General features: G+C 41.6%; 1 long non-coding RNA gene across 1 annotated transcript; it reads right to left on the bottom strand.

Annotated features, from left to right (window-relative positions):
• Positions 1-15,312: 15,312 nt before the first annotated feature.
• Positions 15,313-16,788, bottom strand: LOC144991145 (uncharacterized). Its single transcript, XR_013655069.1, has 2 exons — positions 15,760-16,788; positions 15,313-15,660 (listed from the first exon to the last, which is right to left on the bottom strand). It is a non-coding gene; the product is annotated as an uncharacterized LOC144991145 (long non-coding RNA).
• Between the last annotated feature and the right edge of the window lie 5,505 nt (positions 16,789-22,293).

Raw genomic sequence — 22,293 nt, 5'->3', positions numbered from 1 at the left:
TTCCCTTCTCTACCTCTGCCGGTTCCAAGCCCGGTTTGAGAAGGTTGCGTCAGGAAGGGCATCCGGCGTAAAACATTGCCAAATTTACCATGCGACTCGTTCGCTGTGGCGACCCCTGATGGGAGAAGCCGAAAGTGGAAGAAGGGGAGTACAAGTAGATGAGAAAAGAGGGCAGAACCCCAGAGCACCATAGTTACCCCAGCTTCAACTTCTAGCAGCCTACTAACAACTAATTGTTAGTAGGCTGATTAACACAATAACATTAAGTTAAATAATCTCTGAATACTAACTAGTCTGACAATAAGCCGGTCCAAAGAGGAATGTTTTCAGTTTAACTTTGAATGTAGAAACTGAGTCGGCCTCTCTTCCATGAGCTGGGAGTTTATTCCATAAAACAGGGGCTTGGTGGCTAAACGCTCTACCTCCAACCGTACTTTTACTAATTCTAGGAAACACAAGCAGTCCTGCATTTTGTGAGCGAAGTGTTGTGTTTGAGTGGTAAGGCACTATGAGGTCTTTAATATAGGATGGGGCCATACCATGTAAGGCCTTATAGGCTAACCCTTGTGCTATCTTAGATGACCCCCCCCTTACATTGACGTGTTCTCCCTACCATGACAAAGGTGGATAAAGGTGGAAAGATTTCATGTAATCCATGGACACCAGTGAAGATCACAAATCATTGAAGAAAAAAGGTTCAGAGCACTGTCTAGTGGGTCTAGATGACCCAACTCCCAATGTTAAAGAGCCTAGGATAGCACAAGGGTTAACAGGAGGATCTTGAACTTAATTCTAGAATCAACTGGGAGCCAGTGAAGTGAAACTAACACAGGAGTGATGTGATCTCTTCTGCTAGTTCTTGCTAACAATCTAGCTGCTGCGTTCTGAACAAGCTGGAGACTTCTTAAGGAACTCTTAGGACACGCAGCTAACAAAGAGTTACAGTAATCCAGCCTAGACGTAACAAACGCAGACATCCAGTTTCTCTTTAGTGTCATTCTGGTCAGGCTTCATGGATAAATACAACTGCGTATCGTCAGCATAACATGAAAACTAATGCTGTATTTCCTGATTATGTTTCCTAAGAGAAGCATGTAGATCATAAACAGGATGGGTCCTAAAACCGAGCCCTGTGGGACTCCATAGTTAAATGATTACAAATAAAACAGGTTTTTGAGACTTCCTGTTTGGGTGATATATAGACAATAAGATGCTTTCAAATGAGTCAAAACATGCTTCACTTTAGGGCTGAGAAGTAAGCTAAACTGTGATATTTCTGCATTTTTTAAAGAAAATTCTGTAAAGGAACTACAAGGCAGCTTTTAGGATAACGTCACAGCAGCGCGTGCTGCGTAACGAGACACATGTAAGGCTGCAGGTCTTGATGCCCATATCCGATTTCCTGACTATATCCGATTTTCTGACGACCCGCTTACATCATCTTTTAAAAGTGACCTGTATCTGATTTTTGCATTTACACTATACTATGCTGAAACTATCAAACGTAGACGTTCTGAGGACTACGTAGCAGTATTTCCGCATTCTGCTGACCTCTTTCGGACTTTTGTGTGACTGCGGTTGTAATGGAGGCAAGGCGGCAACGGAAGGAGGCGTTGCCTTGGGCGCTCCAGAGGGGATGCATGGGGGAGTAAAAAGGAGGGCTGCTCGACCGTCTTATGTGCTCTCTGTGAGTTTGGAATGAGGAAGTGTTTGCAGACGTGCTGTACTAACAGTTTGATCCAAGTGTTGAACCTTTCCTGAGCGATGACTTCTCTTTTCCGACCGTCGTCAGAAACGCACGGGAGATTTCCTCGGGGTTCTCTTTTCCGTTCTGAACCCTCAGCCTCCAGAGCGGGTTAAGAAAGACTCCCAAACTTTTGGGGGAGACACCTTATTTTTAATTTACGGTTCTCCGACACTCCCCCGCTCCGCGCTCACACCCGCTCTCCTCTCCTTACACACACAAACACACGCGCGCGCGCTCACACACACACGGTCCCCATCATACACGCCCCCCAAAGAAATAAACGGCTTCTAGCCTGTTCCAGAGTAACGGTGTCCCGCTTCATTAGTTACCGTTTGCGTCCGGGCCGTAAATAACAGCCGTTTCCAACTACGGTCTGAAGCCTGAGGCTGAAAGGTAACACGCTGATGGGGCTCCAGCTGTCCTCCAACAGCAGAATCAGCGCACAAAAGCACCTTAATAAGTCATGTGATCTCAGTTGGTGGTGTCCTGAATTGACGTCACTGAGGTACGACTTGCATTTACTGGGGAATGTCCGATTTGTCTGCTTACATGGCACACGCAAATGCACATATCCGATTCGTTTCCAATTTATTTCCACATATGAGAGAGGCCTGATTCCAATCTGAGAAAAACGGAATCCATGCACTTTTGTCCTGCTTACACGTTCACCGGTCATATCCGATCTGTGCCACATGAGAGGAAAAAATCGGAATTGGGTCACTTGAACCATGCAGTGGAAATGCGGCCTAAGACGCATGTAAGAAGGGTTTTCAGGTGTTAAAATAAAGGCTTCAACAAATGCTCTTGCTCTTTGAAAACACGACAATTGTTGCTTCATATTTCAAGGATTCAAGGAGTTTTTATTGACATTTTCAGGGCAGTTTCACAGACTAGGAATTTGCTGCGGTGCTAATGTGCCACATAAAACACTTAAGAATAAAAAATAAACAACAGTAAGCAAAAAAAAAACAACACAAAGGTCAGAACAATAAATAGAAGAACAATAGTGCAAACAGAGGATGAAGAAGGTGCAGGTAGTGGATTGGTAACTGGAAATACAAGTGAAGAGTTTAAGGGGGGAGGAGTTAAAAAGTGTTCATGAGTCTGAGCTCCAGGTTGTTGATGCTGCTCCAGGACACCAGCCGGTCCACCTCCCTCCTAGAAGCAGACTTATCATCGCCGGATGAGGGTGGTGTCATCCGCAAACGTGGTCAATTTAACAGATTTATGGCTGGAGGTGCAGCAGTTGGTGTACAGGGAGGAGAGCAGAGGAGAAAGTACACAGCCCTGTGGAGATCCTGTGCTGATAGATTGGGTGGTGGAGACATTCTTCCCCAGCCGCACACACTGCCTCCGGTCCGTTAGGAAGTCAGTGATCCACCTGCAGGTGGAGTAAGGCACGTTTAGCTGGAGGAGCTTTTCCTGGAGCAGAGAGGGGAGGAGAGTGTTGAACACCAAGCTGAAGTCCACGAACAGGATCCTGGCATAGGTTGCCGGGGAGTCCAGATGCTGCAGGATGACGTGGAGGGCCAGGTTGATAGCATTGTCTACAGACCTGTCGGCTCTGTAGGCGAACTGCAGAGGGTCCAAGAGTGGGGAGGTGAAGGACTTGAGGTGGGGGAGGACCAGGCGCTGGACCCTGGACCAGGGTCTGCTTGGGTATATTCAGACTTTGTACCCTGGTTGGTTTAAAGTGGACCAAATGTGTTTGAATACATTCTTAGTTAACTCAAAATGTTCCAAAGAGTCCTGTAACAAACCTCATCAGTTGTTGGGTGACTGGTTACCATGCCACTTGTTGGACTTCTGCCTATTCCCAACCATGTTTTGAGATTTACCATTGGATTCCACCTCATGGATTTAATCGCCTGCAAGTGGATGCATGAGAATGGAGCGGAGCCGTTTGTAGCTTCCACGTTACAACTACAAGCTTGTTCAAACAGCAGTTTTTCATCTGCTCCTGATTCACCACGATTTGAACAAAGAAATACTCAGAAACACAGTTTTAGTCCTAATTTTCTTTAAATATGTTTGGCATTGTGAGAACATTTTTAAAAATTTATTTCTATTTTTTTCTTCTGTTTTCAAACTGTAGCATACAAAAAGAAAATCAACAAAATTTTTATCATTGACTTACTTTTCTAATAAATGAAATCTGTGTGCCACTCTGGTCCCTAATCTACGGAGCCTGTGTCCTGACATTAAGATATTAAAATATATCTTGTTCCCACAGATTATTATCTCGTTCGCACGAAATACTATTCCGTTCCCACAAGATACTATTGCGTTCCCTCGAAATACTATTCCGTTCCCTCAAAATACTATTCCATTCCCTCGAAATGACTAACTCGTGCGAACGCAATAATTAATCCGTTCGAACGCAATAATTATTCACGTCATAAGTCATTCACGCGGATATGCTCTCTGTACGCCGGCAAAAGCCGCTTTCAGCGGTAACTTCTGTGTCTCTGTGACCCACATTCGTTCAAAAAAGGAACATAAAAACAAAAATGATCACTTTATTAGTGTCTCAATGAATATAAGAAAAATATCAAAAGATTTATGATAACTAGGCTGTTTTGTCATACGATAGGTCCTGCTAGGCTACTACTAGCTCCGCCGCAGAGCTCTTTGATGTATGCCGGCATTTGGACAACTGGCTGGTCGGTTGACAGACAGAGAGCTGATATTGTAGTTTAGGGTCGAATAGGAATAATAATGTTCAGGACTTCACAGTCAGTCGCTTTACATTCGTAGACTATTAGGCTACATGCTAACTAACTAGCCAATCATTTATCCTGTTATTAATTTACGTCATAGATTTACAGCAGATACCTTCACATTTCTATCTTTTTGCGTCTCATTACATTGCATTGAAGACACGGAGGATGTTTAGAGAACAAATGTATTTATCTTAAAAAGCACAAAAGCATCCATCGTATTCACGTTCATTCACATCATCCTGATGATCATGGTCCGCCCTCCGTCATCTTGCTGCAAAAGCCGCTTCCTGCTGCTACTTCCGTGTCTCTGTGAGCATTCAATAGGGGTAAAAATAAAAGCAAGAATGGTCGAAGTTGTCAAAAAATAGAAAAATTAAGTCATTAAAATGTCTTTTATGACGAAACAAAGACCAAAGCAGTAAAGCGCAGGCATCAGCTGCAGCTCAGTCAGTCTCGACACAGGGGACGCACTGGCTGCTGTCTCATGTATTTGAACGGGACATTCATAAATTTGCTACTTTTTTTTAACCAAAGCATTAAAAAGTGATAATGGACAGGGATAATCTACACCTAAAAAAGAAGTTCCGGTCACATAGCTTGAATTTTCTGTAACACTGCACTGGCTTCTTTAAAACAAACCTTACCTTCATCATCTGGACAAAACAAGCGGTAAGAGGGGAACTTTCTCTCTAAGCTGATGTTTTATTTCCCCTATTGTGACAACCAGCATGATCACTTTCCTTTGCCGCTGCAGTCCAGGTCTGTGCTGGCTCAGCCGTTACCATGACAACGTGCTGCACTACTTATCAAATGGTCCGCTTTTTGTGAAAAAGCTCTTTGGAATCAAATACTAAGAGTTGATTGAACATTTATCTCTTTTACAAGCAACCATGGTCTCAGAAGCGTTAATGCCCGTCTCAGTGTGCCATGTCAGAAATTAACTCCTGCCGTGAAAGCCTAAACCGTCCGATGCTAAGCGCAAGACAGTTCGGGCTTGATCAGATGATCAGATGTAGAGTCGGTTGAGGTGTTTGGCTCCGTTGTGTTTGAAATTGGGCGGGATATGTGGTTCAGTTCTCTGTTCAGTCTGCAGTCTGACTCAGAGCAGGACAATGGCAGTCTGCTTTTGGCCATGATAGTATACATGCATGTAAAGGCTATTTGTAGCGTGTATTCCAAATTCCCTACTTTCTCTTCAGGGTGATGTGGTTTGTCACAGCTGCCAATCAGATACCTGAGCCTGTTAACATGTCAACAAGCACTTTGTTGAATAGATGCTACCAAGGATTAAGGCAGTTCTGAAGGCAAAATGGGGCCCAACCCGGTGCTAGGCGGACCTAATAAAGTTACGTGTATATTGACACACACATACAGTAGGCAAGGCAAGGCAAGGCAAGGCAAGTTTATTTGTATAGCACAATTCATACACAAAGTAATTCAAGGTGCTTCACAAAACAGAAAAATGCATTAAAATCACAATACATCATAGAAATAATCAACATAAAATTTACTTTAAAAGAAAAGAAAAAAAAATTTGAAAACTGATTTAAAAATAAAGGAAGGAAAGGAAAGAAAAGTGCAGATAGGACCTTTCAGTCATATACACGGCTAAACAGAAATGTTTTAAGTCTAGATTTGAACATGAGCACAGAAGAGGCCTGTCTTATGACTTCAGGGAGGCTATTCCAGATTTTAGCTGCAGAATATTGAAACGGTGATTCCCCTTGTTTAGTTCTGACTCTGGGAATCAACAGGAGGCCGGCCCCTGAGGTCCTCAGAGTACGAGATGGTTCATATGGCACTAACATGTCAGAGATGTACTTTGGTGCTCGGCCATGGAGAGACTTGTACACAAGCAGAGCTGCTTTGAAGTCTATTCTTTGAGGTACAGGGAGCCAGTGTAGAGACCTGAGCACAGGACTAATGTGATCATACTTCCTGGTTCTGGTCAGGACTCGAGCAGCAGCATTCTGGATGTACTGAAGCTGTTTTACAGCTCGTTTGGAGAGGCCGGTGAGCAGGCCATTACAGTAGTCTAACCTACTGGAAACAAATGCATGAATAAGTATCTCCAGGTCTGGCTTTGACACTATGTTTTTGATTTTGGCAATGTTTTTCAGATGATAAAATCCCGCTGATGTTACTGACTTGATATGGCTGTTAAAGTTCAGGTCAGAGTCCATGATTACCCCTAGATTTCTGACTTGATTTGAGGGTTTAAGAGACAGAGAATGAAGGTAGCTGCTGAGACTTTCTCTTTGTTTCTGTGGGCCAAAAATAATAACTTCGGTCTTGTTTGAGTTTAGCTGGAGAAAGTTGTTCTGCATCCACGCACTGATCTGTTGGAGGCAGTGGTTGAGAGAATCCACCGGCCCATATTCACCTGTTGTCAGTGACACATAGATCTGAGTATCATCTGCATAGTTGTGATAAGATATGTTATTACTGCGTATTAACTGCCCTAGTGGCAGCATGTAGAGGTTGAACAGAAGGGGTCCCAGGATCGATCCCTGGGGCACACCACAAGTCAAGGCCATGTAGTCTGAGACACAAGTCCCAATTTCAACAAAATATTTGCTGTCTTCTAGATAAGACTTGAGCCAACTTAGGGCAGATCCAGAGATGCCAACCCAGTCTTGGAGTCTGTGCAAAAGGATCCCATGATCAACAGTATCAAAGGCAGCACTCAGGTCTAGCAGGATTAAGACAGTGACTTTGCCATCATCAGTGTTCAGGCGGATGTCGTTGGTTACCTTGATAAGAGCAGTTTCTGTGCTATGATGGGGTCTAAAACCTGACTGGAAAACATCAAATGAATTGTTTAATAAGAGAAAATCAGTGAGCTGTTGGTAGACAACTTTTTCAAGGACTTTTCCTAAAAATGGCAGATTAGAGATAGGTCTGTAATTATTCAGTACAGTGGGATCAAGACCGTTTTTCTTCAGGAGAGGTTTAATGACTGCAGTTTTTAATGCCTCTGGAAATATTCCAGATTGAAGAGACATGTTAACTATTTGAGTAATTGATGGCAACACACTGTTCAGGACAGACTTTAGAAATCTAGTGGGTAACACATCAAGGCAGCATGTAGACGAGCTCAGACGGGTGATGGTCTCTTGGACAGTTTGGTCAGTGACAGGTACAAAGTGAGTCAGCTTAGAGTGAGTAGGTGGCCGTTCGATAGTTATATGTGTTGTGGAGTTGATGGCTTTTTTAATGCCCTGAACCTTGTCATTAAAAAATACAGCAAACTCATTACATTTAGGTGTACAAACCAATTCTATTGGTAGCTGGGTTGGAGGGTTAGTTAATCTGTTTACTGTTGTGAACAGGACACGAGAGTTGTTGCTGCAACTTCCAATGATTTCAGAGAAGTACCTTTCCCTTGTTCTGCATAAGATCTGGTTGTAAGCGTACAACTCCCCCTTATACATTTCATAATGAACCTGGAGTTTTGACTTGCGCCACTTTCGCTCAGCTCTGCGGCACTGTTGTTTCTGTGCCCTGACCAGATCATCGTTCCTCCAGGGAGCTTTCTGTCTATGTTTTATCAATTTAACCTTCATAGGGGCAATGGCATCCAGAACATTCAAGATGCTAGAAGTAACAGAATTCAGCATTTCATCAACATTGGCACCAGAGGCGTTTTCAGGGTTTATCATTTCTACAAACTGTGCCCTAGTGCTCTCATTTATTTGTCTCCTTTGGACAACTGCAGGGCCAGGCGGTGGTTTGGGAGTAACAGACAGGTCAAAGAATACACAGAAATGATCAGAGAGGGCGACATCAACCACACTGACATTGTAAATATTAACCCCCTTTGTGATGAGCAGGTCCAGAGTGTGCCCTCTGCTGTGGGTGGGGCAACTCACATGCTGAATTAGATCAAAGGTTTCAAGGACAGCATTGAGCTCTTTTGCATTTCTGTCATTGACATTATCAACATGAACATTAAAATCACCTGTAATGACTAGACCATCAAAGTCTGTGCACACAACTGAGAGCATTTCAGTGAAATCATCAATGAAACTTTGGCTGTGCTGAGGAGGTTTGTACATGACTATGCAGAGTAAGGGAGGAGTTTGTTTTAACTCAATCTTAAAGGACACATACTCAAATGATGAAAACACACCAAATGATAGTCTGCGGGTTGCAATATTATCTCTAAACAGTGCAGAAACGCCTTCACCCTTTTTATTTTCTCGTATTTCCGATACATGTTTGTAGTTGGGGGGAGTTGATTCGACTAGAACTATGTTTCCTGTGTTTTTGTCAAGCCATGTTTCAGTTAAAAACATAAAATCAAGATTAAAAGAAGAGATAAGATTATTGATTAAAAATGATTTGTTGCATAAAGATCTGACATTGAGTGCAGCAAGTTTGAGATTAGTTTCCTTGGGACTGGTCAAAACCTTCTTGCTGGGGATATGAACTAGATTTCTTTGATTGGACAGTCTAACTGCCCTTTTTTGCATTCTACGTGGTGCAACTACAGGTATAGCACCAGAAGGAAGCTGTTCATCACAGGGCCCCAGTTTGACATAACCTTTCCTAGGACACTGGGGGCCCGTTTCATCCTAGCTCTGGGGGATAGCACGTCTAGAGGCGCGCAGGGGAGGTCGAGTTGAGGGTAGTTTGGGTGTTGGACCAGGAGGAGCGGGAGCTGGACGGGATTTGGGTGAACGATGGAGGGGGCGTGTTGGAGGGGCTTTGGATGAAGGACGTGTTGGAGGGACTTTGGGTGAAGGATAAGGAGGGAGTGCTGGAGGGGTAGGAGAGCTCCTGTGTGGTGTGAGGCTCACAGGTGTTAGGGGAGCCATCTTAATTCCTGACTTAATGAGTCTATCAAAATGGCTAGGTAGGGCCATGGGTGAAAGTGGGGGGGACAAAAAGGAAAGTGAGTCTTCACTGGGAGTAGATGTAGCAGGGGGCGCCCACAGCTGGTCAGACGGTGGTATTTCTGGGGCCAAATCTGGTGGTTGTTGTTGTGGTTCTGCGGTTGGGTCCTTAGCTGGCGGTGGTTGTTGTGATGCTGGTGCAGCTGAGTCCTTAGATGGAGGTGGTTGTGGTGCTGGTGCTGCCGGATCCAAGTCTTTGACCGATGGTGGTGGTGGAGGTAGTTGTTGTTGTTGTTGCCGTTGTGCTGTGGTTCCTGGGACACTGGCTCGGTCCTTCCTTAAAGTAAATTTTATGTTGATTATTTCTATGATGTATTGTGATTTTAATGCATTTTTCTGTTTTGTGAAGCACCTTGAATTACTTTGTGTACGAATTGTGCTATACAAATAAACTTGCCTTGCCTTGCCTTGCCTTCCTTACTGCCTTTTCAGGGCCTTGGCCTCTATGCCCCAGAGCGTGGAGGAGGTTCTTTACTAACTCTCTTGCTCCACCTCTGTTCAGGTGTGGGCCTCTTCCCATGAATAGGTCCTTTCGTTTCCAGAATGTATTGAAGTTCTCAATGTAATAGAATCCTCTGGAAGCACACTCTCTGGAGATCCAATTGTTCAGCTGAAACAGACGGCTGAACTTGAGTGACACCCCATCGATGTTAGGAAGAGGTCCACTGATGAAGGCTTCAACCTCTACTTTGTCAATCTCTTCAAATAACTTGATGAAGTCTTTTTTCAAACGTTCAGATTGTTCTTTTTTGATATCGACAGCACCTACATGGATGATTATTCGTTTGACACCTTGGTACAAGACTTTAGATAAGAGTCCTGTAATCACTGGAACAGTAGAACTTGGGCAACATAAAGTTTGCATTCTTCTGTGGCTGACTCCACTGATAGCGCCATCTCCAAGCAGCAGCGTATCTCTGACCTTGACGTTTGGCACAGATTTTCTTTCTGCCTGTGCTTTGTTTCCAACATTATAACTCCTATTCTGTGGTCCAATTTCACTTTGTTCTTTAACATCACATTGTGTTAGGGGTAAAAATCTGTTTGTGAGCTTTATTTCGGATGTTCTGTCATCTTTACGCTTTGGCTTAACACAGAGTTCCTCCGCACAAAGTTTCGGAAAGGACACAGTACATATACAGTACATATACATACAGTATATACAAACAGACGACTCTATACAAACACATCCACATTTAAAAGATACCACTCTTAATGATAGCTAGACCTATTTGCCTGACAGAAATCATTGTTTGGGATAAAGATTCTCTTTTCAGAAATAAAGTTTCTAAATATCGAGCATTCTGATGGTGTGTTAAAACAAATCTTTGATTCAAATACATTTTTTTGTTCCCCCACATTTTCAGAAGCTTACAGTGCTAATGCTAACACACCTGTGTCAGATACATTAATTACCTTTAAACACACCGTCCTGTTTCAGGGTTTGGTTAAAGGTTTGGTGAACTCCTCGTTTGGGGTTCTGCCTCCTGCATTTGTGCTGTTTTAGTATCTGTTCAACTGAAAGTGAAGGATGACTTAGACGTCATTAAAGGACATGTGAACACAAATGTGAGAAAATACTTTCACACATCCCAAAAGAAAACAAACAGGCATCTCTAGGGCATAAAGACATTGTCTTTCTGCACATGTGAGTAAAAGACAAGTCCTTTGGTGGACACGGATGCAAATGTCTCAACAGAAGACGCGTCTCTGAATAGTTTTTAGAAACTGGGTCACTGTTTGGTTCCACTGTGAACACAAGCTGACAAACGGCTATAAAGGAGAAGGGATGAGAGAGAACCCCCGTTCAGCCAAAAATGGACCGTTCCACTCACTGATCACACAAGATCCTCTTAAGAGAGACTGTGACAGATCTAAGCTGACAGACTCCGCAGTTTGCTGCCTCCCACCCTCATCAGGGACACACAACAACACAAACACACCAACAACACAAAAACACAACAACACACAACATACGCTAACAACACACCAACACACAACAACACACACCAACAACACAGCACACAGATATCAACATCAAACAACAACACAAAACACACACCAACAAAACACAAACACACGACAACATGCACTAACAAAAAAAAACAGACAACAACACAAAACACACAACAACATACACCAACAACACAAACACACAACACACATCAACATCACACAACAACACTAACACACACCAATAAAACACAAACACCCAACAACACGCACTAACAAAAAAAACAGACAAAAACACACAACACACACCAACAACACAAACACACAACAGGAGGATTCCAGGGGGGGATTCCAGGAAGCATGTTTAAACTACCCTGACTTTAAGCCTGAACTCTGGCTGAAATCCGCCTGAACTTGCTTACTCTGGGTATGTCGGTTCCACAATACCGGATATGAGTTGGCGTAATTACGCTCGACTTGGTAACCCTGGGTTAATGCACGTGCACGGCAAGTACATAAAGACATTCTCAATGGATCGCTGATTTACGGAGTCACCATGGAAACTCACTTCAGTGAGGCAGAGTCTGAGCTTTTAATGACTGCGTATGAGGATTATACGTCCATCAAAAAGTAACACGGCTGCATCGGCAAAAGAAAGATTTTCTGCTTGTAGTAGAAGAACAAAGTAAACGCACGCGTTTCTGATCTTGTTTCCATTTTCCTTGTGACGCATATACAGCGGGGAAAATAAGTATTGAACACGTCAACATTTCTCTCAAAAAACACATTTCTAATCGAGCTATTGACATGAAATTTTCACCAGATGTCGGCATCAACCCAAGTAATGCACACATAGAAAGAAATCCAAACATTGATGTCCATAAATGAAGTTATGTGTAATAAAGTGAAATGGCACAGGGAATAAGTATTGAACACATGAAGAAAAGGAGGGGTAAAAAGGTCTGGCAAGCCAAGAAAGCAGCTGGAGTTTGTCAGTATTCAGAAGGTTAACCTGCCCCCTATCAGTGCAAAGTAATATCAGCTGGTATAGTCCTGATTGATGCCTTTTAAAAAGGTTTCTCACCAGCAAGGTGTTATACAAGAAGCATTGCATGAAGGGTAAAAGCAAAGAGCTGTCCAAAGACCTACGCAACCTTATTGTTGCAAAACACACTGAAGTTATTGGTTACAGGCGCATTTTTAAACTTCTGAAAGTTCCAGTGAGTACCATTGGGGCCATCATCCGGAAGTGGAAAGAACACGGCATTACCATGAACCTGCCACTACCAGGTGCTCCTCGCAAGATATCAGACAGAGGAGTCGGAACAATCATCAGAAGGGTTCTCCAACAGCCCAGGACCACTCGTGGAGAGCTTCAGAAAGACCTGGAATCAGCAGGTACCGTTGTTTCAAAGAAAACAATAAGTAATGCACTCAACCGCCATGGCCTCCATGCACGCACACCACGCAAGACTCCATTTTTGAAGAAGAAGCATGCTGAAGCTCGTTTGGAGTTTGCGACACAACATTTGGATAAACCCATGACATTCTGGGAGAAGATACTCTGGTCAGATGAGACCCAAATTGAACTCTTCGGATGTCATAAGACACAACATGTTTGGAGGAAAAATGGCACCGCACATCACCCCCAAAACACCATACCAACAGTCAAGTTTGGAGGTGGGAGCATCATGGCGTGGGGCTGTTTTTCAGCATGTGGTACTGGCAGACTACATTTCATTGAAGGAATAATGACTGGAGAAAAGTATGGAGACATTCTTGATCAGAATCTGCTGTCATCTGCCAGGCTGCTGAAGATGAAAAGAGGGTGGATCTTTCAGCAAGACAACGATCCCAAGCACACAGCCAAGGTAACACTCAACTGGTTGAAGAAGAAGAAAATAAAGCTGCTAGAATGGCCCAGTCGATCACCAGACTTGAATCCAATTGAAAATCTTTGGAAAGAACTGAAGATCCGGGTTCACAGAAGAGACCCCCGGAACCTTGAAGATTTGAAGGCAGTTTGTGTGGATGAATGGGCCAAAATCACACCTGAGCAATGTGTTTGACTGGTTTCTCCATACAGGAGGCGTCTTGAGGCTGTAATCACCAACAAAGGTTTTTGCAGTAAGTATTAAATAGATTTCAGTAAGCGTGTTCAATACTTATTCCCTGTGCCATTTCACTTTATTACACATAACTTCATTTATGGACATCAATGTTTGGATTTCTTACTATGTGTGCATTACTTGGGTTGATGCCGACATCTGGTGAAAATTTCATGTCAATAGCTCGATTAGAAATATGTTTTTTGAGAGAAATGTTGACGTGTTCAATACTTATTTTCCCCGCTGTATATAACTTATCCAATTTTGCCAACTTAAGTGAATTACTACTATTGGTAACAAGTAATTGAGTTAAATTTATTCAACCTCATTTCACATCTATAAAACTCAGTAATTTTTTGTACAACTCATATTTACATATTTATCTAACTAAATGTCATATTACTCCAATTCAATTAATCTTTTTTCCATCTTAATTAATTATGATTCTTGAACTCTCATATGTCTACGTTTGAGCCGGCAGATAAACTCATTATTATAACAATTAAAAGGACGGGAAAAAAATTGCACGGAGTGCATAAATTCATTAAAGAATTCTCTGTCATTAAAATTACAGCCACAAAGGTAGGGGTGCTATATAAACTCATCATCCTCTCTTTCACTCTCACTTATGGTGCAGAGACATAAGCACAGTAGGACAAAATAACTCGGCAAAACATAGTAAAACAGCTAAAAGAGTTAAACAACTAAACACATTTTGTCAAAAAGCGACACTTAAACCCAAATCCGTCCAGACAGGCAAAGGGAATGATATCCCAGAATCCCTTGCGGTACAGATCTAACAGCAGCACCAAAGTTACACCTGAATTGAATTAATTTGAACGAAAGGAAAATAATTGTCTAAAAACTATGTGTTATTTTTAAGGTGACCTAACAAAAAATGATTTATCTTAACTGAAGCAAATAATTCAGTTAGATCAAAGTAAAAAAGTTTCTCTTTCCAACATCCATATGTGGTCTTTTCACCCTCTCACTGTGGAAAAAGTATTATGTGAGCTTCTTCATCCTCTAAATCATCTTTAAATGGACACGCCATGCTGCTTCACCTCTCTAAAAACAAACTAACCTTCAACTAAACCTGCTCCGGACTAGGTTATGTTCAAACATAAGTTGCCATGGTAACTTGACCTACCCTGAAACATACCTCCCTTTCTGGAACCGAAAGCTGAGGTTATCAACTTCCTTAGCCTCAAACTTACCGTGGGAGCTAGCATAACCTGCTTTCTGGAATACCCCCCAGGAAGCATGTTTAAACTAGCCTGACTTTAACCCTGAACTCTACGACGGAGTTTTAGGGCCACGGTGAGGAAAAAAAATTCTGGCCAACATGACGAGATTAAAGTCGTCGTGTCGACTTTAATCTCGTCATGACGAGAAAAAACTCGACACAAAGTTTCGAGAAAAAACTCGTCCTGTCGAGATAAAAGTCGAAATACAGTTTTGAGATTAAAGTCGCAATGTTGCGCGACAGCTGTGAAGCTGAGTCTTTCAGGAATATTCAGTGTTATGGCTAATGTTAGTGAGCTAGTGGCTTTGTATTTAAGAGTTTACGACAGATTTTTATGGCCACCAAAAAAAAGTAATTTTATTAGGAGATAAAAACTCGTAAATTTACTGGAAAAAAGTCATAGATTAACAAGGAGAAAACCCCGAAGTTGTCTGTTTATCGGAGCATCGCTTGAAGATGAAATATGTGGAGCCTTTTGTGAAGCTTTATTTCCGGATTATAGGTTTAAAACAAAGAGATTCTGAGTCTTTTGGCGACTCAAAATCAGATTATTTTCTGTGTAGCAGTCTTGCCAGGGTTCGGTGTCAGTAAAGCGGACTTTCATATGTAAAATAAGGAGCTCAGAGACACGTTTGGGTGTAGAGGATCGCTGCAGCCTTTATTCTCCCTTTCATTCACATATCCTGAAGTTCATCTGTCACATTACGTCATGAACCTGTCATCCAAACACCAATGCGGAAGTAAACAGTGTTACATACGCCCCCTCCTGCAGATGAAGCGACCCGTTTGATCATTAAAAAACAAAGATGAATGAAAATAGTCTATTATATTAGCATTACAACGTTGAAAAAGGCAAAAAGTGCTTCTCCTCCTCAGACGGAAGCATCACACAAACATAGAGATCTGGTCTTTGGTGGAGGAAGAAAGGATTCAAGCAAACAGCTGCAGGGACACCCGATGCCGGCTTCATCGGGCTGCAGGGATCCTGCAAACCAACCATCAATAAATAAAACTTTAATAACTTGTAAATCAAACAAATGAGCTTCCAGACATCTGGGACGTTATCAATTAACATTCAGCTCACCTGTTCAACAAAGTTTAGTCGGTCAGCTCTGCTGCTGCGCGGCGTTCACCTGCTGCTCTGCGTGCTGCTCACTTCCACAATAATCTCGTAAATTTATGAGTTTTTTTCGCTCGCGCGCAACATTGCGATTTTAATCTCGAAACTTTATTTTGACTTTTATCTCGACAAGACAAGTTTTTTCTCGAAACTTTGTGTCGAGTTATTTCTCGTCATGACGAGATTAAAGTCGACATGACGATTTTAATCTCGTCATGTTGGCCAGAATTTTTTTTCCTCACCGTGGCCCTAAAACTCCGTCGTAGAACTCTGGCTGAAATCCGCCTGAACTTGCTTACTCGGGGTATGTCGGTTCCAAAAGACCGGATACGAGTTGGCGTAATTACGCTCGACTTGGTAACCCTGGGTTAATGGGCGTGCATGTCAAGTACATAAAGACATTCTCAATGGATCGCTGATTTCTGGAGTCACCATGGAAACGCGTGGAGAAAAATAGAGAAAACGCTGCACTTCAGTGAGACGGAGTCTGAGATTTTAATGACGGCGTATGAAGATTACACGTCCGTCAAAAAAGTAATACGGCTGCATCATCAGCAAAAGAAAGAGTTTCTGCTTGTAGAAAAAGAGCAGACAAAGTAAACGCACGAGTTTCTGATCTTGTTTCTATTTTCATTGCAACAAATGTTGTATTTCTCCTCAGCTGCCTGCAAACACAATAACTGAAGTGTAATAATTTAACAAAAGTTACTTTTCTAGTATTCTGGTCTAGTTCTACCAATGAAATTAGACTGTTTCACTATAATAGAGAGAAAGGATTGAAGTGTCAAATTAAAAACAGTAATTACCAAAATTATAATACAAAAGCACATCAAGAAGCAACAGGAAAATGTCAATAATATTAACTTCACATGAAAACAAAAACCAAGCTTTACATAAAAATGAATGTAGAGCTTTTAAGTATCTCAATTTTCATTTAACCAATGTTACTGTACTAAGAGGGAAATGAAAGAATGGAACAATGAGATTAAAAGGCTTCACCATACGCAGTATATACCAAAAATATATACAAATAAACATGTAGGTTGTTTTTATATTTATTCAAAGAACTGATGTCTCGATTAGACAAGGGAACATCCACTGCTGAATCCCTTTAAGTGGAGACTTCCTTAAAATAAGCTGTTGACCTTCTGACCTTTCACAACAGGAACTTGTCACCTTCGTTATGACAGATGGCTGATGGATGGAGTTATGTGACGGTAGAGGATAGGCTCCATCCAACCAACAAGCGGTGGACGGCAGGACTTAAATATTTAATTTTGTCTCTAAACTGTCTACTTTTCAAACACAAACATTTAATCTCGTATTTATTAAATCCTTTTCCTCCTGAGGGAGCACAAGCTATTGATTAGTTCCCTCCCACACTTGCTGCTGTCCTTGGCAACGCTTTGGAAAAACAGCAAATTAAAAGTAGGGCAGAAAAGAGAGTGGAACCACAACCACAGTTTGGTGGAGATTTGCACTGATGATGATGGAGTGTATCACCACGGCAGGAACAGTACCAGCTTCTACACTGTTTAACTGTATAAACACCACACAACTTTAAAACTCTTCTCTTATCCATCCACATACTAGAGTTCAGGTTTTCCTATTTCAACTCTTCCAGACCCACAGATGCATTAACCATCAATGGAAAAGCAGATGGATGGATGGATAATTGGCATAACTGAAAACACTGCAGTCTGTAAATCCGCCATCCCAGTCTTTTCCGTTTCATCTGCTTGAGGAGAGCTGGCTTTCTTAAAGGGATTATATCATGCTCAATCAACTTTTTCAGCTTTTAAGTGTATAACAATGTTCATTCCTCCTTGAAAAACAACCCCAAAGGAGTATTTTGATCCATGTGTAAACCCCTTGTGCTATCCTAGGCACTTTAACATTGGGAGTTGGGTCATCTAGACCCACTACACAGTGCGCTGAACCTTTTTTCTTCAATGATTTGTCATCTTCACTGGTGTCCATGGATTACATGAAATCTTTCCACCTTTATCCACCTTTGTCATGGTAGGGGGAACACGTCAATGTAAGGGGGGGGGGGGGGGGGGGGGTCATCTAAGATAGCACAAGGGATACATTTCTGAGTATTCCTCTAAAACTCTGCTCTCTGGCCACAAGTCCCTTTCCAATCTCACATTGTGACATCACAAAGTGAGGAACAGCCCCTTCCAGGAGGAGTCTGCACTACCCGCTCCGCCCCATTCGAACACACACACCCGCTTTCTCCGTGGAGCTAGCTGTGATCAGCTAAGCACCTTTATTTTAATGCACATCCATCTTTGTTTGGATGTTGTTTGTTGTCATGGGCTCTGATCTGTTTGCTCAGTTGTTGGACAAGACAAGTTAGAAGAAAAAAAAGATAACTTGTAATGACTTATTTCAAGGCTGTGACCAAATAAGCATGCTTTACGAAAAAAGATTGACATTTACCATGTCCAATTCAAATTTATATTTAGCATTCATATTTACATTTATAAAGATGAAAAAGTGGAGCAAAGATTCAAAAAGCTCTTTTTTTGGCTTTCAAGCATATCATTTCCCATAACTCATCATCTTTATTCCTATAGTTTCTCTGCCCATCTATCTTCTTCTTCAAAATGGAATCAGAACTCTTCTCCTCCATTCTTCATCATCCTCTCACTCAGCCACTCCGCTCTTCATCTTCATCAGTGTGTTCCTCATTTTATCTCTTTAAGTGAAGCTGGTCAAACAAATGTGGTCAGATGAATGCAGGCTCATTAAAACCCCTTTTAATGTGATACACATTGTTCCTCACTCTTTTCCCGACAATCTATATGAACACTAATCAGGGTACCTTCATTGCCGTCTTTTTGCACCCTCAGCCGAAACGAAGTAAAAAGTGTTGTACCTGATGTTGAAACAGAAGTTAAGAATTCATTCACTTTCTAATCTGTTTGTTCCCTTTCGGGGTCACAGGGCTGCTGGAGCCTATTCCAGACGGGCGAAGGCTGGGGACATCCTGGACAGGTTGCCAGTCTGTTTCAGGACCACAATCACTCACATTCACATAGGGACAATTCAGAGTAACCAACTAACCTATGAAGCATGTTTTTGGACAGTGGGAGGAAACCAGAGTCCCCGGAGAAAACCTCCCCATTCTCCCCCTGTTCTCCCCTGTTCATGCATGCATGGGGAGAACATGCAAACTCCACACAGAAAGGCCCCCCATTGATGTTCTGTTTCAGGTCCCCCAGCCGAGACTCGGACCAGGAGCCTTCTTGCTTTGAGGCAAGAGCGCTAACCACTGCTCCAACATGCAGCTCAAGTTCAGAATTATTCAATAAAATATTAAAAATTCCAGGACTTCTTCCTCCAGTTGCTTTTCCTCACCCTGAAAATTCCTGGACAAAGAGGGAAGAGATCTTTAGGTTTACTTACAAGCTTTATTTACAAGCTTCAAACAGGAAAGTCAGCTGGAGGGAAGTCTGATTACCCACCGAACGCGAGGATCAGGACCCGATCCAAACCAAATGAATTTTCCCATTCTGAATACACCCTAAGCTTTGGTAAAGATCTACTTATACTTTCAATTTTCTTACTAGAAACAGTATAAAACAATGACATCAAATAGATTTCTAACTTTTTTTAATCCCTTCAAGAACTGAATTACTGAGTTAAATATTCTTTGAAAAGAGGAAAAAATATATTTAACGTTTTATTTTAATATTTGGATGGATGACTAAACCAACAGTGATCTATGCTCCTTTAGATCTGATGATTCCTGGAATAATCAAATGTCTTCTGATGTAATCAATAGGCACTTCGTGTTTGTTATTTGAGATCAATAATACAAATGGATGTACTAAATAAGGTGCTCTAGGACTTGTGACCGGATAATGATAACAATTAGGGGTGTAAAAATTCATTTTAAGAACTCATATCATAATTTGTGGTGAATGATCCGATTCATTGACCTCCAATGGATCCAGGACATCTTTAGCCAAAACTTCAACCAGTGTTACTCAGAGAGAAAAACCTGGTGTTTTCCAGATTCCTTGGAATTCTTCAAGACAATCAGATATTAACAAGTAAACAAGAATCCATTCACACTTTAATTTTTTAAAGTTCAGCCCACTGTTGTTTTTCCACATTTAAATAATCCATAGGCAACATTCTCAAAACATTCTAGCACACTGTAAATATCATTACACCCCTTATAATGATGAACAGGAAAGAAAAAGTTAAATAAAAACTAGGTTTGGGGTTACGTGAATTCCCTTTTTTCCACTCTATCAAGCAATTATGGCAATCAAAGCCTGTGTGGCAAACCTAACATCTAATGGATTGAACGTCTATCAATGCTTAAGAGTAGTTACAATGGCATCTTTTATATGTGCATAGAGATGTACATATGAACATGTCAAAACATACACGCATACATCCTGAATCCCACATTGATCCTGGTGGTTACAGGCTGGCGCTGCCTTCAGTGTGTGAATATGTGTGCGTGAATGAATGAGACTGCAAGTCCCTTTCAGTCTTAATCAAATTAGAAAAGTGATATATATTAGTAAACAACACTTACTATTTCTGTTTTCATCTTTCTTTTTTTTCTATTTTTCCTGTTGCCGCATGTCTTTGATGTCCCTCTGTGGTACATTTTTTACACCTTTTCCCTTACATGTCAACTTAGTGATGACATTGGTGGCGATAATAGTGATGATGAAACCTCATTTGAGAGGAAATTTTCTTAGTTTCGTTGGGGATGGGGGTGGGGGGCAGAGGCTGTCCAGTTCTTCCTGTTTTGTTGTGATTTTCCAGCACCCCTCCTGTTTTCTTCAGAAGAAACTCTGGCTCCTGGCCATCCTAAACCTCCACCTACTCATCTGTCAGAGGTTTGTTGTGGTGGGGGGGGGCAAACTGCAGAAACTTTCTGCGTACTTACAGGTGGGGGCGGATGGCTGCAAGCAACAGTATAGACAGGTTAGAAAATATAAAAATAAAACCTCTTCTGTGGGACTGGTAAGAAGAACAAGGACGTACTTGTGTACATTTGACTAAAGTAAAAGCACTCATGGATGCAGGTGCCTCTCACTGGCAGCACTTGACAGCGTTACCATGGAAACACATCATTAAACCATAGTATTACATGTAAAACCTGTGTGCAGCGCGTCTGTCATCTCAAAGGTAAAACAAATGTTACATCATCCCATCCTGAGCACAGCAAATCCTGGGGGGTAACATGGTAGTGTGCCGTCTTTTCAAAGAAGTACTGCCAGTGACTGTATAGGGGAAATGGACTGAGTGATCCCTCCCCCATGGCATTCCAAACAGGAATTAGCCACTGGCTCTAAGAAGCCAAAATCCCATAGACTTCTATAAATAAACAGCTGTTACTCAGTCATTCTATTGGTCAGAATAACCATTCTCGCTCTGATACCTGTTTTAAAGATGTTTTAAACATCCACGTTTTTCCACGTTGTTATTTTTTTATTATAAATTAGTCAAGTTTTAAACAGGGCAATCAGATGCCTCAGTAAAAGCATGTGGTGCTTGCTGGCCCTCCACCTCAAACCTTTGACATGTTGGATTGACAGATTCTCCTGAACCCACTTTCAGAAAATAAAAATAAAAAACAAGTTACAGGAGATACAAAGAACAACAATTAGGATAAAACAGCAGTAACACAGACAATCATTAAAATGATTAAAATAATAAAGCTATTACAATGATTAGAATCATAAAACCAGGTTACAGCAAGATTTGTCCTTAAAATTATCATTAAAATTTCTTTTAAAAACCGTCTTTGAAATAAAAGTGTCCGTTCTAAGGTTGTTGTTTTTTTTATCATTCTGTTCTCTGGGTGCTGCAGACTGAAATGACAAAGAACCCAAAGATGAGTTTGATTTAGGGAATGTTAACAGAATCAGTTTTCCAGAGTGGGTGTTGCACATGGGAGACGAAGTGTGCAATAGCACAAAAGGGGAAAGGCCAAGGAGAGTTGTGTGAATTAACAGCAACCTGTGGATATTACGTTGAGTGAATAAGGAAGCCCAGTTTAGTGAAGAGTAGAGGGTACAGTGGTGGTTTTTGAAGAGAGCATATGTTATCAATCGAATGGAAGGAAGAATGATAAAGAGGCTCCAGCTTTTTCAACAAATGTTTTTTAGCTTATCTGTAAATGACATCACCATAATCAAACAAGGGGAGGATGGTCATTAGGACCAATGTTTTTCTTATTGAGTAATTCAGAGAGGAACGTGTTCTATAAAGAAATCCTAATTTTCACTCAACCTTTGAATGCAATTGGTCAGTATAGACGGAAAAATATAGTGTTGTATAGCCAGATTCCAAGATATTTATACTGTGTGACCTGATCTAGAGGACTGCCTCAAGAGTGGAGATATCAGAAGGATTTGAAGGAACATGTCCCTTCTTGCCAAACTACATGATTTTGGTCTTGGAAACATTTAGGTTTGGATGCAGTCTAGAGAGGGGAAGTTGTAGTTTGGTGAAACTACT

This window comes from Oryzias latipes, chromosome 3, assembly GCF_053564925.1.
Source record: "Oryzias latipes strain Hd-rR chromosome 3, Olatipes_Hd-rR_3.1".
Taxonomy (NCBI): domain Eukaryota; kingdom Metazoa; phylum Chordata; class Actinopteri; order Beloniformes; family Adrianichthyidae; genus Oryzias; species Oryzias latipes.
The sequence above is the reverse complement of the archived record's forward strand: the minus strand, read 5'-3'. Positions and strand labels throughout refer to the sequence as shown.